The sequence below is a fragment of the Bemisia tabaci genome, chromosome 8, assembly GCF_918797505.1.
Source record: "Bemisia tabaci chromosome 8, PGI_BMITA_v3".
Classification (NCBI taxonomy): Eukaryota; Metazoa; Arthropoda; class Insecta; order Hemiptera; family Aleyrodidae; genus Bemisia; species Bemisia tabaci.
Window position 1 is genome coordinate 161,199 of NC_092800.1, and position 19,307 is coordinate 180,505.

The window sequence follows — 19,307 nt, forward strand, 5'->3', positions numbered from 1 at the left end:
ACGGTGGCGACGGGGCCGAAGAGGAAGGTGATGCGCAAATCTGCGAGTGGCCGTTGCGGGCGTCCCTGGCGCAGAGAGGACATCCCTCGGGGGAGTCGTCGTCGTGGAAGGAAGAAGATAATTAAACTGGCATTAGGAGTGCCCCCTCGCCCTCTCGCCCCCTTACCCCCTCGCCCCCTCCACTTGCCCCCGGTGCGCGCCCCTAATCCGGGCTCCTTCAAAGGGCGCTCCGAGCCAGACTCAGCGGCCCGAATTACCGGCACCGTCCTTTCGGCAAAGGCTAATTTCATTCACGCTCTCCCGTGCCCATCCCACTAACTTCGCAGTACGCCAGTCCATCGTAAATACGTTCCCGAACAAATCCTCTTTGATTTCTCTCGCCACAGCGCCTTCTCGCCCATGTAAACTTTTTTCGCATTCCTTCTTATGAAAATTGCACGTTTTGTCGGGATTCACATAAAATTTCGCGCATTGTCTAGGATGAAATCAGATTTTGTTTAGAGAGGATTTGATTAGGTTAGGTTAGGTTAGATTAGGTTCTGGTCCGTTCGGTTCGGTTTGGTTCAGTTTGGTGCGGTTTGCTTCCGTTGGGTTTATTCTTGTGCAACTTAAACATTCTAAAACATATTTGACGGAAATTTCTCGTAGAATACGATTTGCGCAACCAAATAATTACCAATATTATCTCCTAATTAAGATAATAGTTTTTTGATGCATAGATTCAAACCTCCCACTCATGGAATAAAACTATAATCTAGATTTACTTGAGTTGAATCGCAAACCAATCATTGACCAAACAGTTTCTGCGATATGAAAGTATGGCAATTTTAATCTTAACGCTTGGCTTTGGTTCAGCTATAGCAAGTTGTTTACTGTTTGATCAGTTTCACAGAGTGGAAAAGGAACAACGTCACTACGCAGTTACAATGTGCGAATGCTGCCGTGACTGACCTGGTCTTACTTATATTACGGCGCCAGGATGCGACTAATCGTACTCGACGGATGTCCGTGTTGCTTATACATGATTGAAGGCGCGCCGGCTTGACTGCCTTCGGCTTGCCATTAATGGAGATGTCGCATGTGTGAGGAATTTGCGATTTGACTATTGCTTCTTGAGTAATAGTTCGTGAGAAACACGATGGTGCCACTGGTTTTCTCTGAAGTCAACTCCCAAGCTCAAAAAAAGCTCTCAAGTTGAGGCCAAAATGGAGGTGATATCCCACGCTTTCCTGAGAGTCCACCTCTACATCAAGACAAACCCTCCATGCAAAGATAGGGAACAAATACATTAGCAGGTTTGCCGTGTTTACAGTTTTAGAATCCCCAACTAAAGTGGCAGCCCTGTCAATGTATTTGCTCCTTATCTTTGCATGGAAGATTTGTCTTGATGTAGAGGTGGACTCTCAGGATAGCGTGGGATATTCCCTCCATTTTGGCCTCAACTTGAGAGCTTTTTTGAGCTTGGTAGTTGATTTCAGAGGAAACCAGTGGCACCATCGTATTTCTTGCGAACTTTTACATAAGAATCAAAGGTCAAATCGCAAATTCCTTATACATGCAACATCTCCATTCGCGGCAACTACACGAATGCTGCTAAAAATGCCCTGCGCTATCCAACTTACATCACGGCGCGGCGTCAGGATGCGACCAATCGTACTCGATGGAATTCCGTGTTCCTGCTAGGAAATTGAAGGCGCACCTTGTCTGGCTTGCCTAATAGACTATAGTTGACAAGCTTACGAATTTAAGCATTCTGATACATCTTTCTAAAAAGAAAAGTTCACGTAGAACGAGATTCGGGCAACGAAAATTGTTGAAATAAACTCCTAACTATGATATTAAATGTTTCTTAAACGGAACCAGGGACAGGTGGGAAAGAAGGGGCACGCGGAGTAGCTGACGTAACATTGCGTGTACACTTCAGAGCAGCAAAATCTTAGTTGAAACGTTAATGTAAAATTAAGTGCACGCGCTATTAGAATGACACTCTCCTTTTATGAAGTACCTGCCGGCTACTTTAACAGCGTCACTGTCAATTTAACATCCTTCTTTTATAAATTCTTCTACTTTTACGGCATCAAACTACGAGTAGATTTACCATCCAGGTAGCCATTTTTCAGACAAAATCGCTCTACCTATATTATGCTTGTTGCAAAATTTAGCTACGTTTCCTCTTCCAGCTTTGGTTTTTTTTTTATTTTATTATAAGTAAATATGTTTCATTAGCTGCTCATAGCTCCTTTATATAAAATAATGGCTCCAAAACAAAAATGAACTGCTTTTCAGTTCGTAACAAACAACAAAAATACTTTCTCTTACTAAACGAAACTCGAATAGTAGCAAAATAAAAGAGTTTGATGAGGGGTATGTTTGTTATGTTATTTGTTTTCAATAAAAAAGTTGGCCAAACGAGGCGACGACTGTCATTTTTAGTTTTGAGGAGGAAGCAGATAAAATGAAACATCACATTTTTTACGGATCGCTCGGCCATTTTCATCCGGAAATGAAATGAATTAAAAAGTTTAAAAAGCAACAAGAAACTGATATGACCAGATAAAATAATCAAAAATTGAATTTCATCATTGACGTTCTCTTCTCTGGTCGTATCAGGTTCTGGTTAATTTTCATATCATGTATCAATCCAATTGAAAACGGCTTGAAACGACGGAGCGTTTCGAGTTGAACTGCGTTTTTTTTCTTTCGATCATCTTAAAACAGCTCTACCAATTGCTCTGGCTAAAGTTACTTGCAACTCACCCATTTTGATCCTGTATATTACTAGAGTCCTTTAGATCGAGGAAGGTCATATTTAGCAAGTCTCCAATTTTATTCCACTCTTTTTATCCTAAAAAAAGCTGCTTCGTTACAGCAATGACACGGAAAGAAGTGTGGATTTTTAGCGCGATAGTGCAACCTCACCGGCTGTCACGTGGACCGCGTAATTGAACTTGAATCAGGTTCTGATAATAATTAGGACATTTTAGAAATCTGCCCGGCGAATGGAGGGGAGTTTTAGGAGCTCAGCGGGAAATGACCCGCGAAAAATATTCAGTCCGACGGTGCGGCTAGCGGCTACCCGTGCCTGGCGAGTCGCGACCCTTGGGACTTGTCTTGACTCGGCCCAACTCAGCAGCAGCGTCCCTTCGTCCCGTTAATTTATATATTTATCGTGGCTCTCAACTCGACGGCAAGTCGGAAATCACGGAAACAACAGAAAAGCAATGATACTTATCTACATGCATGATTAGACGTATCACGTAAAATTGAAGGCGCTTTTTACATTGACGGAAGCGTCGCCCGCGATCCCTCCTCGAGAGTCGAGCGTTCTTTACAGAGCCCCCGCCCTCCTCCAGTATCCCGGGGCCCGGGCTCTCGGATGCGGCCAATGATCAATTTAGTCATCGCTGTAATATTAATCCATCGTTTCATTGACTTATGACCTTTCCACTTGCGGCAGAGGCAAGAAGAGGGGGAGGAAGGTGGGCAAAAGTATAAATACGCCCTTCCGGAAAAGTTTCTACTTTTCCGCTCCAACTGTAAATAAGATATAAGAGAGCGGTGCCTCGCTAGGAAAACACATAATTATTTCACGAATTACTCATCATCCTGCCTCGGCGGAAATAAACCCTTTCGAAATTTAATATTTTTCTCGCATTAGGGTATAGGAGTCGGAAATGAAACCCCCGATTTTATAACTCACAAAATTCCGGAGTGTGTGCTCGTGATCGGGTTTCGATGATGGAACTGCCAGTCTACGTATCACAGTGTGGAACGTGCTGCCACAGTTTCCTTTTTTTTTAAAAAAAAAAAATTAACACTGGTCGACACGAGCAAATTTGCCTGCAATGTCTTAACCGAGTCCAGCTAGATTTTTAGAGCTGAATCCGAAAATGACCTTCTTTTGTCCAGACCAAGTCAATTTCCCCCGGAAAAATCTGAATTTTCCTTAAAAATCGAGCTTTTCCAGAAGAAATCAATTTTCCGGAGAATCTATGTGCACAGTAGAGGGAAAATGGGGTTATTTTCGGATTCAGTAGCCAAAATTACGTACAAGAAAAGTATTACATGCCTAATATATTTTCTTTTCTGTTCCTAATATCGAGGTTTTTCCGGGAAATTTATCCTGACCGCCCATATAACTATATAAAACGCATCCGACTGTTTTACGTTGAAAGGAGAGGATACTTTGTATTCTCGGGTAACCACTGATATCTCAACTTCCACCTAATTTTTGCCGCTGAAGCCGAATATGACCCTCTTATTCTTTCAAAACCTTCGGAAAATCAAGATTCTGAAAATAGGGGATTTTTTAGAGCTGAAAAATCGTAGGTTTTTTAAAAATCGATTTTTCAAAAATCTGACAGATTTTGGACGGAAACGAAGGTCATTTTCGGCTTTAGCGGCAAGAATTGAGTGGGAATTGCTTCACTTCTCACTTGAGAAAAACAGTTTGCCCTTCTTTCCGACGCAAAACAACCGGATGAGTTTTACATCGTGTTACACGGACGAACAGGAGCGCACTTGTCCGGGAAACCTCGATATCAGGAACATAAAGGAAACTTTATTCATGTAAAAAATATCTTTTGGTAATATTGGATGCCAAATTCGAAACAGACCTTAGTTTTTTCCGTCGTGCACAGATTTTTAGGAAATTGATTATTCTGTGGAAAAGTTTGATTTTTCCGGGAAAAATCGACCCGAACCAGAAAAAAGGAGGTCATACAGAATCAGAGCTAAAAATGGTCTTATAGAATCAGCGCTAAAAGTCCACCCAGTGTCCATTGAACCAATTTAGGCGAGTCTATAAAAGTAAAAATGTGTTGATCGTTGTAATTGGACGCATTTCAATCGAAGAGAAGTATAACATGAGCCCCGTCGCCTTCATAAATGCATTCTTATGGATCACAGAGCTCATGTTAGAATGGATGTACTTCCTTCATTTGAATGCGTCCAATTACAGTAACTGCATTTTATGTTGCCTAGTATCCTCCCGTGATATACATATTCTTACAGCAGGCTGATAATAAGACTTTGATAGATAAAGCTATCAAAAAAGTAGAAATACGAATAATGGCGATCCCGTTGGTGGAAGCGGATGGTTTCAATGGACAAAGAATGTCAGGAATATACTACTAGATGGCAACCCGAGAGAAACCCTAAAATTCGTCCATCATTTTCTCACGTAGGCATTTAAAACCACCCCTTTCAACCCATAAAATCACTTCATTTTCCTTATGCCTTCTTTTTCTCTCGCTGAGACAATAACTGCCGTACTAAGGAAGAGCGCCATATAAGCCTTGAGGCGTTGCCAAATTTCCTCTGGAAAATCACTAATTTTTTAGAAAATTTATAGATATCATTCCTCCGATTTTTCAGATAATTTTGTTCGCAATTTCACCTAAAGTTCCTGGAAATTTCAAGTGAAAATATTCATAACTTTCCTCGAAAATAAACATTTTATCGAAGAAAATTTAGCAACTCTCGAATGTTCATACGGCGTTCCTCCTTAGCACGGCAAATAATCAGCCTGCAAAAAACTGAGCAACATAACACCTTGATACAGAAGGAAATTGATGGCTGTACTCGGGCTGGATATAAAAAACTAGGGGGCTACGCCCCCTGGCCGCTACGCGGCCCAACCCCCTGAAGGCGCTCCGCGCCATCAATGGGCCGCTTCGCGGCCCTATTTTTACCCTCCTTTCAGTGTTAGGTTTATTTTCCCCCTAAAAAATTACGATATGATGTATACTTTACGTGTAGAATGAAATAATTTTTGGTTTTGATGAATAAAGAAAAAAATAATTTTTTGAAGTCAAAAGAAAGCGTTTTAGAATGACTGCTTGATGAAGTATTGCAGTAAAACAACGAACAATGATAATCAGGTAATAATTAAGTATATCAAAAGTCGGGAATCGAACCCACATCGTAGTCTAAGTGGACGCATTTGACGTCTTGGACGACTCGGCCACCGCTCGTCTTGAGGGAGGTGGTGCGAATCTTGTGTAGATAAGTATAGAGCTGATGCGCAGGCTACCCAGCTACTGCGCAACCTCCTCGACCACTGCGCATCCTCCCGCGCATAGCGGTAGCAGTCCCGGAGCATTCTGTAAATTCACTCACTTTTATAACGTGATTTTAAAAAAACCTGGGTCCTATTTCCAAAATCTAATTAGAGCGGGCTCATCTAGGGCCAATTACCTGTCGATCTACGCAAAAATCATGGAAATCGGCCCGGTAGAACGCTCAAACGAACTGTGACAAAAAGTATAAATTTACATTGTTTAAATGGGAGAATTCGCAACTTTACCACGTAATATAAAAAAATCTGGGCCATATTTTGAAAATCTGAAAAGAGTTGGCTTATCTAGAGACAATTGCCCGTCGATAGCCGCAAAAATCATGAAAATCGGCCCGGTAGAACGCTGGAACTAAGCGTCACCAGTTTCGCAAAATTAGGAGGTCTTGGAGCTTATAGTATAGATAGATGCCTTTAATAGTTTGAACTGGGTAGATGTAATAAATGAATCAGCTATTACAGAAAGGGCACAATCGACATTTTTTTCGAAATTGAGTTTTTTGCGGTTTTCGCATTAGTGTATGTAGACACACCCTGTAGTGCAGACAGGGCACTTTATTCGCATTTTTTATGTGTTTTTGACAGGGGTTATGTTTCTCACGTAGAGCAGAAAGGGCACTGTTGCAGCAATATAGTGCCGTTTCTGCAGTACATGCCCACTGCAGGGTGCGCGCGCATTGGCAGCGGCAACTCGTCGATTGTTTTGTTTTGATACGATTGAGAGGTTAGTTTTGCGTTTCAAAACGACAGTGATCACGCTACACGCTTCACTCACGCTGAAAATGAAAGGAGTGAGAATTGAACCTTGAGTGTAGGAAGTGAGAGGAGCCCTTAACAGGTTGGATGAGGAAGTAGGTAGAAGATTACTACGCTATTGAACCTCAAAGGAAACATTTTTTTTTTTTTTTTTTTTTTTTTTTTTTTTTTTTTTTTTTTTTTTAATTTCTTGACTTGAAATAAGCCAGAAATATTTTTAAAATTTACATAGCTACGGGCAAACCACATGGTGAAAGTTCGAAATCGCATACCATCAATTGCGACATTGCCAATTTTATTTCGTCTTCTTTTTTGTTCTTATATATAAAGTATTCTCTATTAAAATTTTGTGTAAACTTTCTTCACACCATCAAGATTGTTTTCGGAAAATTTCATGGGAAAATCTCTATTAGATCTCTTTAAAAAAATAGTATAAAAAGAGAGCAGAAATTTTGAAACGTTGCAATGGAGATGTACAATTTCCAACTTTCGCTATAGACATGCATCATTGCCATACATTTGAGATGAAAAACAAGGGCTAAAATAATTTTCTGGCTTCATTCTATCACTCTTTATGGCTCCTTCCCCCATGTATTTCAGAAAGGGCACTAATGCTCTTCCTTCAAGTGTAATTATTTACAACCCAGAAAGAGTATCATGTAAAAATTTTTTATGGAAATTGTCAGTCTACTTGGGGGACAAAAGAAAACATCGAAAAATTTTTTTCCAAAAGCTTATAGTTTACTCAAATCAGTTTTTTGCATTTTCTGAACAGTTAACATTTCTGCAATAGTGCCCTTTCTGCAATATGTGATTCAAATGCTCTCGAAGCAAAAAAAGTACCTAACTATCTGGTTCAGATTATTATAAGTTGAGTCCGAATCGTCAGATATGCTATGCAAACAGGATCTTTGGAGTGAACAGCGGCTGTTGCCAGGGTTGGATTCTGTCACCGATTTTATGGAATATTCCTTTCGATAACATCGTTCGATTACAAACAGACCCAAAATCAGAAAAATTGGCACATACTGACAACATCCTGGTTATTCTCTTATGTTATGATAAAAATGCACTTAAAAAAGACTCATATCGAATTACAAAGAAAATAAAGACAGAACTAGACAAGAAATTATTAACCTTAGAAACGAAAAAATCAGACGGAATCATCTTACACGGAAAAAAGAAAGATCTAGAAAATGCAAAAATTCAAGTAGACGACGTTGAAATTGAAACATCAACTTCCATGAAATACCTTGGTAAAAATTTCGATATGAGTACTCACATAACAACCGTTTGCGACAAGGCTAAGAGAGTAGCAGGGATGTTTAGAAGTATCATGCCGAATACTAAAGGCCCATCATTTCATAAAAGACTCTTATTAATAAATACTGTTATCTCTATTATTACGTACGGAATTCAAATTTGGTCCCCAGCACTTATGTTAAGAAACTTTATCCGGCCACGGATGTTACGCACAGTATCTCCATAAATTCAAACTTCGCGACTCCCCTGTCTGTCCATGTTGCAATACTGGGGCAGTTGACACCCCTAGGCGTACCTTCTTTGAGTGTTCAGCATGGGAAGAAGAAAGAAAAGAATTAGAAAGGACAATTAATGTTAAGTTGGCTCCTGAAACAATAGTTGGCAATATGCTCCTCAATAAAGAAAATTGGAACACAACATATACATTCATAAGGAACATACTGATAAGAAAAAATAAAACACTAAATGTAAGCGTGCTCCTCCAACACCAACCCTTACCTCCTCGATGTAATATCTGTAAGGATGGTTCCGGCGGTAATATTAGTATTTTAAGTAATTTTGATTGAATTTTTTTAATCGCAATTAGATATAATAAGTTAAATACAAGAGACAATTTATTTTTAATAGTAATAAGAAATCAAACTGTGATGCTAGATTAAGGACAAATAGTGCCATTTACTATTTGTCAAGCACTTCCAAATTTGTATGATATGAATCTTCCCATTTCGGGTGGGGCTGCTGTCGGCCCCATTCCAATTTGTAATAAACAAATAAAATATGTTACCATTAAAAAAAAAAAAAAAAAAAAAAAAAAAAAAAAAAAAAACCACCTTGACACTTTCAATGAATTTCAACGAGACCAGGCACAGAATCGGACCTTACAAGTTGGCAACAGTGGCGTTTCTTCAATTAAACCAATGTTGAATAATCGATTCTTGTCAGAGCACCTGACCCCTCAGGGAATCGAAACATTTCTATAGGCTTAAATTTAGAATAAACAAAGTTGTCAAACTACTGGATCCGCTAATGAGAAAGTGTATAAAAAGCGGTTGACCTGCGGATTTGCGGTCTTTAAAATAATATTTTGGACTTGTGATATTTCCCTTAAATAGTCCTCACTCCTTACCGTCACTTTTTTAGTGTGCTTGTTTTCCCTGTTTCACGTCACATGGTTTGATATGCAAAGACTTTAAGTCTACGAGAAGTCAAAGCAGGTCTTGGAAAAAGAGAGGAAGACGAGAGAAAATTTCAACGGCGTGAAACAATTTCAGTTGACTACCGCCAAGATGACGTCATTAATTCGACTCCAGCCTCGCTGGCTTTGGGATATAATGAAACGGTTGAAACGGTTTAATCATTTTTAGCTTTCTGCTTGCCGTCAACATAATCCTCTCGTAACTGTAAGACTGCAAACCTGGCAGTAATTAAAGGTGCAAAATGAGAAGGTTTCTAATGCCGTTTGCTCATATTACATCTATCATAATTGGGTCTATTATCCTAGCAATTTTGTAAGATCAAAATTCTGTTTGAGGCTCGCAATTCTCTCCGAGCTTGCTTTTTTTCTATAATGAAACAGTCAGTGATGCTGTTCAAATTTTTAGAAGACAACCCAAAAAAAGCGAAAAAAAACAGGGTAGCTCACTCAAATTTGACCAAAGCATCCGCACGTAGTTCGCCCCAGAGATGAACAATTTTTCATTATATCTACGAAGAGTCTGCATTTAAAGAGGATCTGCATAACGATACCTAACTATATATCTAGATGAATTTTATTGATTGAAAAGATATTAACAAAACAAACAGTAAAGAAGTAAAATTTTTAAAATTTGAAAAAATCTTATCAATAAAAATTTAAATCTCTATTAAAAACTAGGATTAGATACCCTATTATTAGATTAATTATAATTAAAGTAGTAAAAGAACATCTTCGACCTTAAACAATTTGGCGGTAGTTTAACCTAACTTTCAAGCAAATCACCTTTTACTCGCAGTCAAGTGGAAATAAAAATCGAAGCAATGTAATTGGGTGTGGAATCAAGTACCGCATTAGTTAGGTTCCGTGGAGAACTCCTTACATCATGCACTCTTGCCATCGAACTCAAGCGCATTCTATTTTTAGGCTATGCAATCAGTGCTACCTTGGAGTTAAAATAGTTCCTCTTACAGCGCCTTCAATTTCAATCTAGTCGGCTTAGCGTCTTGTGAGTGGCTTGAGCGGAGTGTGCATCAAAGCATTGCAAGACATGATTTTTTTTGTCAAAAGCCCGTGCAAAACACGTTGAACATGTTGGGGGTTTTGCAGCAGTACTGGGACTTTGATATATAATGTCTCCGTTTGCAAATCACTTCTTTGTGCCACCTGAGCCTTTGAAAATACAGTTAAAGCTGTAAATATGCGCGCAAAATCTGTATGGTCTTAACATGTCCGTGAGGAATCTGCTTTTTCTAACAAGAAACCGTAGATTATTATTTTCCCGGGATCCACTGCCCCTTAAATTATGCGTTGCGTAGCATGTTCCGCAATTCGGGAGCATGAAATGTAGTGCTTCCATTGTTCGTTTCTTGGAATTTCGTCTTTGCCGTATCGGCGCATGCGTCTCTCCATCTCCACGCGAGGACACTACGAGGAGTTTTCAGTTAAAACATCTAAATCCGATCATGCCGACCTCATTCAATGAAATTAGCTATTCTGAAAATTTCAAGTTATACCCTTCGGCACGGCGGTCAATTTTTATTCCATAAAAAGTTAGATGATAAATCAAGCTCGATTTTTTGACGGTAAATACTCTTCTCCGTCCAGGGCATTGAGTTACAAGCGCGTTCAGCTCTTTTTTGTTCAAGCAGGAGCATGTATAAAGCAAGAGCTTGGAAAGGCATGTAGCTGCTCCTGCACTACAATTTAAATTACAGATTTTACACAAAACTACTATTTTCTGCCAAAAATGCTCGTAAGACTTTCCCTAGAGTGCTAATATGTTAACCTCCATTTCGATTATTTTCCTTACTAAGGTATTTTTTCCATAAATGGTCACATGTTTTAAAATGACTGAGAAAAATCAATAAATACTGAATTCTAGTGGATTCCTGCCCATTCAGAGGTGCATAGCTCGGATCCTACGGTACGGTCAAGATGAAGGTGATTCTAAAATACAGAGGTAGCGAACAGTAGCTAGCAGTGGAAACATGTTCTCATCCTCTGTCAGTGTTGCTTCTCATCATGAACCGAAAAGTAGAACGACAGAGTTTTCATTCGAGTGCATCCTTGTGAATGCTTGATAAAATAGTGCATTCGCATTCAAATGTAAGTATTACAGTTTCAAGAAGTGGAAGCAATATCAAGCAAATTCGTCGATGAGAGGAAATGGAGTTTGCCGAGTGGAATACTTCACAAAAGGCCAGTAAACAAGGTGTAAAATCAAAGCATAAGCTTCCCTCTTTTCCTCTTCAACATTACTGAGCGGAAACGATGCACACGGTGAAAGCATGCAAAATCAACTCTTGAAATCGCGATTCATACGGGGTGAAGGGTAAAAACTAAGAACCTGACAAGTGTTTTTCGATGTTGCTAAGATTCTGTTTTGTGCTTTCCACTGTTAAAAAAAACAAGACGGTTTTGTTTCGTGTTATTGTCTATATTATACAGCTACAAGCAAAATCTTGGAAACACTATTTCTGACAAACTGCCGGACCGATAAGGATGATCTTTACATGTATGTCATCTGTAGTAGATGCAGATGTGCAAAAAATTATGAAACCCCGAACTTTTAATGTTGTAGAGCTTTTAAAGCTCACGTCATTTAAGTCCACTGTTAATAGCGTGAGAGATATGTCGTTTCCGCTAGAAACGTCAAGGTGTGGGATTCTACCTGGGTGACTCGAATAAACAATAAAACAATGGAAAAGCTCGTAAAGGGCTCCTCATCCGAAGAGTTGAGGAATGGTGCATCGCTCAGGGTTCAAGGTTTAAGGTCCAAGGTATAATGTTTAACTCAATTTTTCCTGCATTCTTCCGTCTTCGATTTGTGGCATTGGTCAATTTACTTGATTGCTGAATTTCTATTAATATTTACAGCAGATACAAAGTGAGAAGGCAGGCGCTGTGTCGCGTCGGGACGGACCAAATATTATTAACTCTTAACGGTCGTTAACCGATTTATTTTTTTTTAAATTAAGTATTTAAAAATAACATAATAAATGGAAATTTCTTCAGTAAGTGGACTGTGAAATTACGTACATCCAGCTATTCCTCATCATTTACAAAACTGAGTGTTACGTCAAAAATTTTGAAATCGATATAGCTCGAACACAAAATGGTGTATTAAAATGGAAGAACATTTTTGCCTATACATATGCGTATATGGCCCGCGAAGCGGGACTGAGGGCGCGAGGCGCCCTCCCGGGGGTTGGGCCGCGAAGCGGTCAGGGGGCAGGGCCCCCTAGTAATTTTATACTGAGAAATCATGTCTAAATTTTGGTATTCTTATCATGCCATGAATTTTTATTCTCGCGCTTCTAGATATCTATTTAGATAAAGAAACAGTTGCTAAATCTCAGAATCTTGATAATACACGCTCTTACGCGGGTAGCCCGTTAAGGTATTTTTAATTACTTTCAAAAATTTCAGTACGCACTTGGCAAAACTTTTAACACAGACAGGCAAAATGTACCTTAAGGTGAAACTCAAATTTTTCAGTACAGAAAATCTAAGTCTTAGATGTCATACACTAATTGCTTTACATTTCGCAATGGGAAATTACCTTCTTCTGGATCAATCATAAAGCACTCTTTCATTGAGAAGGAAAACTACTACCGCATAGGTGGTTTCCACACAGATTAAGGATTATTAGTTCCACCGAAAAAAATAATATGCTGTTTTAGCATCTAGGATGTCAAAAATGTGTCTGGTGATCCCAAGATGCTGCCTTTACTGCCCCCGCACTTAATTTTACATCCTGTGAATGCAAATTCAACAGCGGGGGCAGTAAAGGCAGCATCTTGGGATCACCAGACACATTTTTGACATCCTAGATGCTAAAACAGCATATTATTTTTTTCGGTGTCCTCATTGCAAAATGTAGTCCATTCAAAAATCTTAAAAAGTTGGGTCCACAAAAAAGCGGACGTCATGGTCCGTTTCTCAAACTTCGAATTTCGGATTTTGGTGGAATATATCTACTCTGTATTGCACCGACCTACATCACGGGGTAAACAATGCTCAGGATACGACCGCCTCCTTTTTAATCTCCGAGCGTTAAATACACACTTTCCGTGGAAAAGACAATTTTTGCTGACTTAGATAGAAAATCAGCAGTATAACTTGGGTAATGGATTCTTGCAAGGAGTTACAATGATTTATCATTGCAAACGGTACGAAATTTGGAAAAAGAAATCTACGATTTTGACAAACTGTAAGGTCGGTGCGAACCCAAAACTCGGAACGTATGTCATTTCGTATTTCGCATTTTATGCAGAGGTACATCATCGTGCAAGGATCCATTTTCACAGAATTGCTCTCTCGAATTTCACTCGAGGTTATCAGAAAGAGTCTTCTCTATATGCTGCCGTGCTAAGGAAGAACGCCGTATGGACATTCGAGAGTTGCCAGATCTCCTTCGATGAAATGTTTATTTTTGAGGCAAGTTATGAATATTTTTCCTTGAAATTTTAAGGAGCTATAGGTGGCATTCCGAACGAAATTATCTGGAAAATTGGAAGAAAAATAGTCATATGCTTACCAGGAAATTCAGGTTTTATCGAAGGAAATTTGGCAACGCGTGTAGGTTCATATGGCGTTTTTCCTTAGCACGGCAGTATGGTGCTATGTTAAGGATCCCCTACATCCGCCCCTCCCCCTTCAATGACAATGTACTTTCCAGTGTACAATGCACTGTTTAGGGAGCACCTATCAATTCAGTCCTTTGAGTTTCCAACCTTGCGCTTGGATCTTCTCGAGTGATTGAAAAAAGAACCCGGTTTGTTCGGCGGCGAAAGTTTGCAAGAGCCTCGTCCCACGAGGCACTACGTCGTCGTTCTCGTTGGGCGTCGCGGCATAGCACACTCCATTTCCGCCCTCAAATGAGAGGGCGGAAGGCGTTGGGATGCGCGAGGGGTTGGGCGCGGGGGAGGGAGGGGGTGTTGCCGACACCGCGAGAGACCCGGATTCCGCTCACGAATCACGAATCTTCTTCGGAAGTCGCGGGCGTCAAGTGAGACTGATACGGAAGTAATGCCGCCCGGCTAAGATGAAAAGGCATCGCTCTTGTCGCATCCTGGGGGGAAAAAAACAAGCGGGAAAACTCTAATAATACGTTCGTATCCGAGAAACGCTCAGCTGTTTTCTATGCTGCCGTGCTAAGGAAAAAAGCCGTATGAACCTTCAGACGTTGCCAAATTTCCTTCGATAAAAAGCGAATTCACAGGGAAAATTGTGAATCTTTTTTTCTAAAATTTTCAGACAATTTCGTATGAAATTTAATCTAAGATATCCGAAAATTTCAAAGAAAAATGTGCATGAATGTCGTCAAAAAAACGTGTTATCAAGGGAAATTTGGCAACTCTCGAATGTTCATACGGCGTTCTTCCTTAACCCGGCAGTATGTGGGCGCGTTTTCACCTTCCCCGAAGAAAGTGAGCACCGGCGGTATGAAAGAGCTCGCTTGTTAGAATTCCAACTATCAATTGGACTACATTTTGCCATTAGGAACTATAAATTCCGGCCCAGTTTAAAAACAACGTATGTGCTATATTAGTTCCTCTATGCACATAAGTGTTTTTTCAGATGAGCCAGAATTTATAGGTTGAAGTTGCAAAATGCAGTCCAATTTTGAGAAAACTACACTGCTGCTAAAAATATAGATTATAGAAAAACGATTCTCCGTGCTTCGACATCAGAAGCATTAAGTAAAGGTATGACATAGACAAAGAGGACGAGACGAAAGTGAAGTGGTTGAAACAAACGGTAGAACTTTAAACGAACAGGCGTCTCAAATTTTACCTGATCATCATCTTTTTTGAGCCTGCGTCTTTAAACTCAAAAGCAGGTAGGTACTAGACTAGACAGCAATCGTTTACGAACCTGCAACAGATCACAGTAAATGAATAGAAGAGGGTAAATACATAGTTAAAAATGCCTGTGTTTCTTGTTATTTAGGGTTAGCTTTCTTTCGATTAACCAGAGGAATTCAGTTGTGCAACCAAATTTTTGCTCAAATCGACCGAAACGTTTGCTTAAAGTGCCGGTTACTCGAAATCATATCAGCAGGCTTACGAATGTGTTTTCATGACTAATTTACTCACATTCAGTGGTGTAACGGACGCCCCCGCAGACCCTGCTATGCAGGGGGGCCCTGGCGCCTAGGGGGCCCTCGGCCGCCGGAATTTTTTTCTCTCTCTCTCTTTGATCCTCAGCTTTGGTTTCAAACTTTGGGCCTTTACTTATCGAGATGGGGCTTCTCCCTTTGATTTTTATTGTTAGCTCGGGGTTTTTCATACTTTTCTTGGACTGTTCCTAACTTTTTGTTTGCTGGAGGGCCCCTGCCTTCCTATGTCCACTCAATGATTCCACTTTTCGTATTTCGGGTTTTGGGAGGCCCAAGAATCTAAAAGCCTTGGGGGCCCTTTGATTCATGGGCCTGGGCTGAGCCCCCGCCTTCCTTCAGATCATTGATCCTTTAGGGGCTCCATTTAATCGGGTACTTTTACGTTTTTATTTTTTTTTAAATATATTTATTTGCGCAAATATGCAAGTGAATCAAATTCCACCTCAGAACATAAAGTAAAAGTAGGCTAAATCCTGCACATACCATACCTAAAGGTAAAAAGATATAAGCTACTGCCACTTTGATTTTTTGGTGGTTAAGGCTGATTTTCTCAAAAATTTTCGGGCTGTGGGCCTAGACCATACGAGAAAAAACGGGAAGGGGTGAGGAAGGGAGAGGGGGGGATAATTTTGGAATTTTATCGACTTGGGAGGCCCCTAGAAAAAATTTTGCAGGGGGGCCCAGTGGAAGTCCGTTACGCCACTGCTCACATTCCTCGGTTCCTTGTTTAACTTGACAAAACGATTTGGTAAATTCAATTGGAAAAAGAACCAACCAAACCAACAAAACCAATCAAAGGAAATTAACAGAAAATTTACGTGTGGGGATTTTCGCATGAGCCCTAGAAAGCATGGATTCATGTGTGAAATAGAGATCACGTGTAAATTGACACACGCCTTTACGTCAGAAAAGCGACAAAATGAGCGAATGCAACTCTATAAATAAGGGTATTGAACGGTAACTTAAGTTGAAAGCATACATTAAATTGAGGCAATTTTAGTAATATATGAGAGAGTATTATACATTTTGCTCATGCATTTGAAACAACATCAAATTGGAAACTGAGTGCCCTCAGCCGATTTGGAAATGACGATGTTATACTTGTTTATTTCTACGCGGATGCAAGCCGTCCCACGCTAACTTTAAATTAATACAATTAAACGTTTTCATGCAAGGAGGAACTAAAAAGTAGTTAGTTAAATTAAAATCAGCTGTGTACATAGAATTTGCGTGCTACACATCTCCTGTTGATACGTAGTTCCTATGAGAGGAAATACGTCCAATTCTGGGTTCGTCTGGCATGATTTTGTTTTATTTATTTATTTAAATTAGGCATCAGCATTCGCATGGAGTGAGGCAGTGTGAGCGTTTGAAACACAGAAAATCAATCGCTAGAGAAGGAATTTGAAATTGAAACCAGCAGTCATGAGATAAGCACAACGTTTCCTAATACTAAAACTTCACGATGAACTTGCTCCCGTTCGAATTTAAAGCCAGTGATGAATTTTTAGCACAGTTTCCTCCCAACACCTTCCGACAAATTATCCGTTTTATTACTTTAATGATAACATTGTTACAATGCATCTCATATGTTGTTTTTTCGTCTATAAAAAGGTTTCTTTACAATCATTTTAAAAGCGTTTAGTCCATTATTTCGATTTTTCTTATCATCTCTCCAATGAAAAGTCTTTTGAACTGAGCACCTTCAAGACGGAAAGACGGAATAAATTCATTTTTGTCGGGAAAGATCGGCTGAGGAAATAGAAAACTTAGGTTCCGAATAACTCAAACGTATCAACATCCAAAACAAACTACTTTCACTACTATGCTCACTACTTTAAATTTAGAAGTTTTTAAAAGTTTGTTTTCCCTTTTCTTTCTCAACGTAGTCATTGCAACATTGGTAAAACATCGGATACCTCCACGGAACCGCGTGAGGCATGCCAATTCTGAAATGAGCCGAGAAAAGGAATTATTTTTTCCCCTAGAGGCTACAATATTTTTTTACTTCCCATCATTTCATGATGACTACTCGTATGAAATGTTTTAAAATTGAAGTTTTACCGACAGACCGACCAAGAGGCGATTGCGATTATGTGACTGCCCGTCACAATATGCTACCCACTATTATAACTGTTAGGAGCGAAAATTGCTAAATAGAGTAATTGAGGCGTTTCTTATGGCGTGAAAGGCGTCCCGTTTCGCACCATAGTAGCTTGGTACACCATTAACAACAAATATCGAGGATGATGAATCGTCCAGGCTGATTAGTGGAATTGATAGACGAAACAACAAACAAAGAAGACGACGAAGAAATGAAGCTATCCTATTGGTTAAAATGGGCGATTCTTGTAAACTAAGGGGGAATGGTGGATTACCGTTAGTCAGTCTATTACTTAGCCTCTTACCTATATCCATTGCAACCATTCGCCTCCGCCAATAGGATCGATCCATATTCTCGTTGTCTTCTTTGCTATCGCTTTGTCTACACTGAAAAACAATTTGGTAGATTTTACCATACTTTGACACGGTCATCCGAGTATTGTAATAATCATCAGACTCAATGATAGAATTTACCATACTATGGTAAGTCTCACTAGAGTTCTGGAGAATACTGCTATAATTCTGGTTTTTGCCACTAAACGGTATCACTGCGTAAGAAATCAAGTAGACTTATGGTAGATGTTACCATACTTTTTTTTCAGTGTATAGATACAATTTCAATAATTAGCCCAGAAAAGCAACAAAGCAAAACTCGGCATGGATGTTGATGGTGTTTTCATTACGAGTGTGGTTATCCATCAAACGAGCCCGGTTTATCTACGTCCGTTTCATTCGGGACGCACCAATAGAGTTGGTTGCCCAGAGGGAGAATTAAAATGTAAGTATCTTTTTTGGGTCGCTCGCTCCATCAGCTGTCCCACCCTCTCACCCTTCTACCCTCCCACCCTTTTACCCTCCCACCCTCTCCCCCTCTTTACACAATTTTCAACGAAGCAAGTCTATTTCCGAAGCGGGCTTCATTCGGATCCACGTACTTTGTAGAATTCAACTCTAAGCCTCCGATATTTTCGATCAAGAACAATGGACGGCTTTCATTGAATCGAATCCTTGCAGGGTCCTCGGATTTGTGATACAGGTGTATTTTATCGAAGGTATAATTTTATACGGAAAACGGCATGGTTCTAACGATGTTTTCAGAACCTCATGGGAGGATCTTGATAGCGATGCTCTAATGAGGCTGCCTGGCGCGGTATGTAACTATGTTAACTCTACGGAGCGCAAAGTGCATACAGAGAAAAATGGAGGCACCTCTTGTGGCATAAGAGGAGTCCCAAATGCCATGCACTAAGACGATGCGTATGTGTTAGATCAAGTTTAAAAAAAAAAAGACAGCAAGTAGCTTTTTGAAAAAGAATGAGTCGGAAGTAATTTTTAATTAAACAAGTCGTAAATATTCTTCTGTCAAAAATTCAAAGAGAAAAAAAAAATTTCGAGCGCAAAAATTGCCGTTAAACGTTTTGCCGAACATTGAGCTTCATGGGGGCATGAAACCTTAAACCTTCATAATTGAACTAATAGGGCTGAAAGAAACTTGAACTATGAGACCCGGAAACCGTATACACGGAGTTTTTTTTTAGCATAAATACTTGTTCCTCGTGTTTCATCTACTTCACCAGAATACTAAGCAGCATTCTGACTTGATTTTAAACGTGTTTATGCTGAAAAGAACTATGGCCATAGGGTTTGCGTACTACAGGGTTGGATTTACCTACTTGCCACTCATGGGCCGCCTGTATTTTGCCACCTTCTTTCTCATTCGTTTTGAAACATCAATAAAAACCATCTCGTGAACGTGCCGGAGGGGGAGAGTGCATAAGAACCGTCTACAC

The 19,307-nt window shown here is 39.8% G+C and overlaps 1 protein-coding gene and 1 long non-coding RNA gene across 3 annotated transcripts in view; one reads left to right on the forward strand and one right to left on the reverse strand.

Moving 5' to 3' along the window:
• Window positions 1-19,307, forward strand: part of LOC109039286 (cytochrome P450 6k1) — a 350,075-nt gene that overhangs the window by 150,431 nt on the left and 180,337 nt on the right. The gene's annotated exons all lie outside the window — the stretch shown is intronic.
• LOC109039284 (uncharacterized) overlaps window positions 1-19,307 on the reverse strand; it is a 142,399-nt gene that overhangs the window by 14,296 nt on the left and 108,796 nt on the right. The window contains exon 4 of one of the 2 annotated variants that reach the window (XR_011900349.1): window positions 15,090-15,170. The exons of the other annotated variant lie outside the window; for it this stretch is intronic. This is a non-coding gene — a long non-coding RNA (uncharacterized lncRNA). The remainder of the gene's footprint in view (window positions 1-15,089; window positions 15,171-19,307) is intronic. 2 annotated transcript variants of the gene reach the window in all.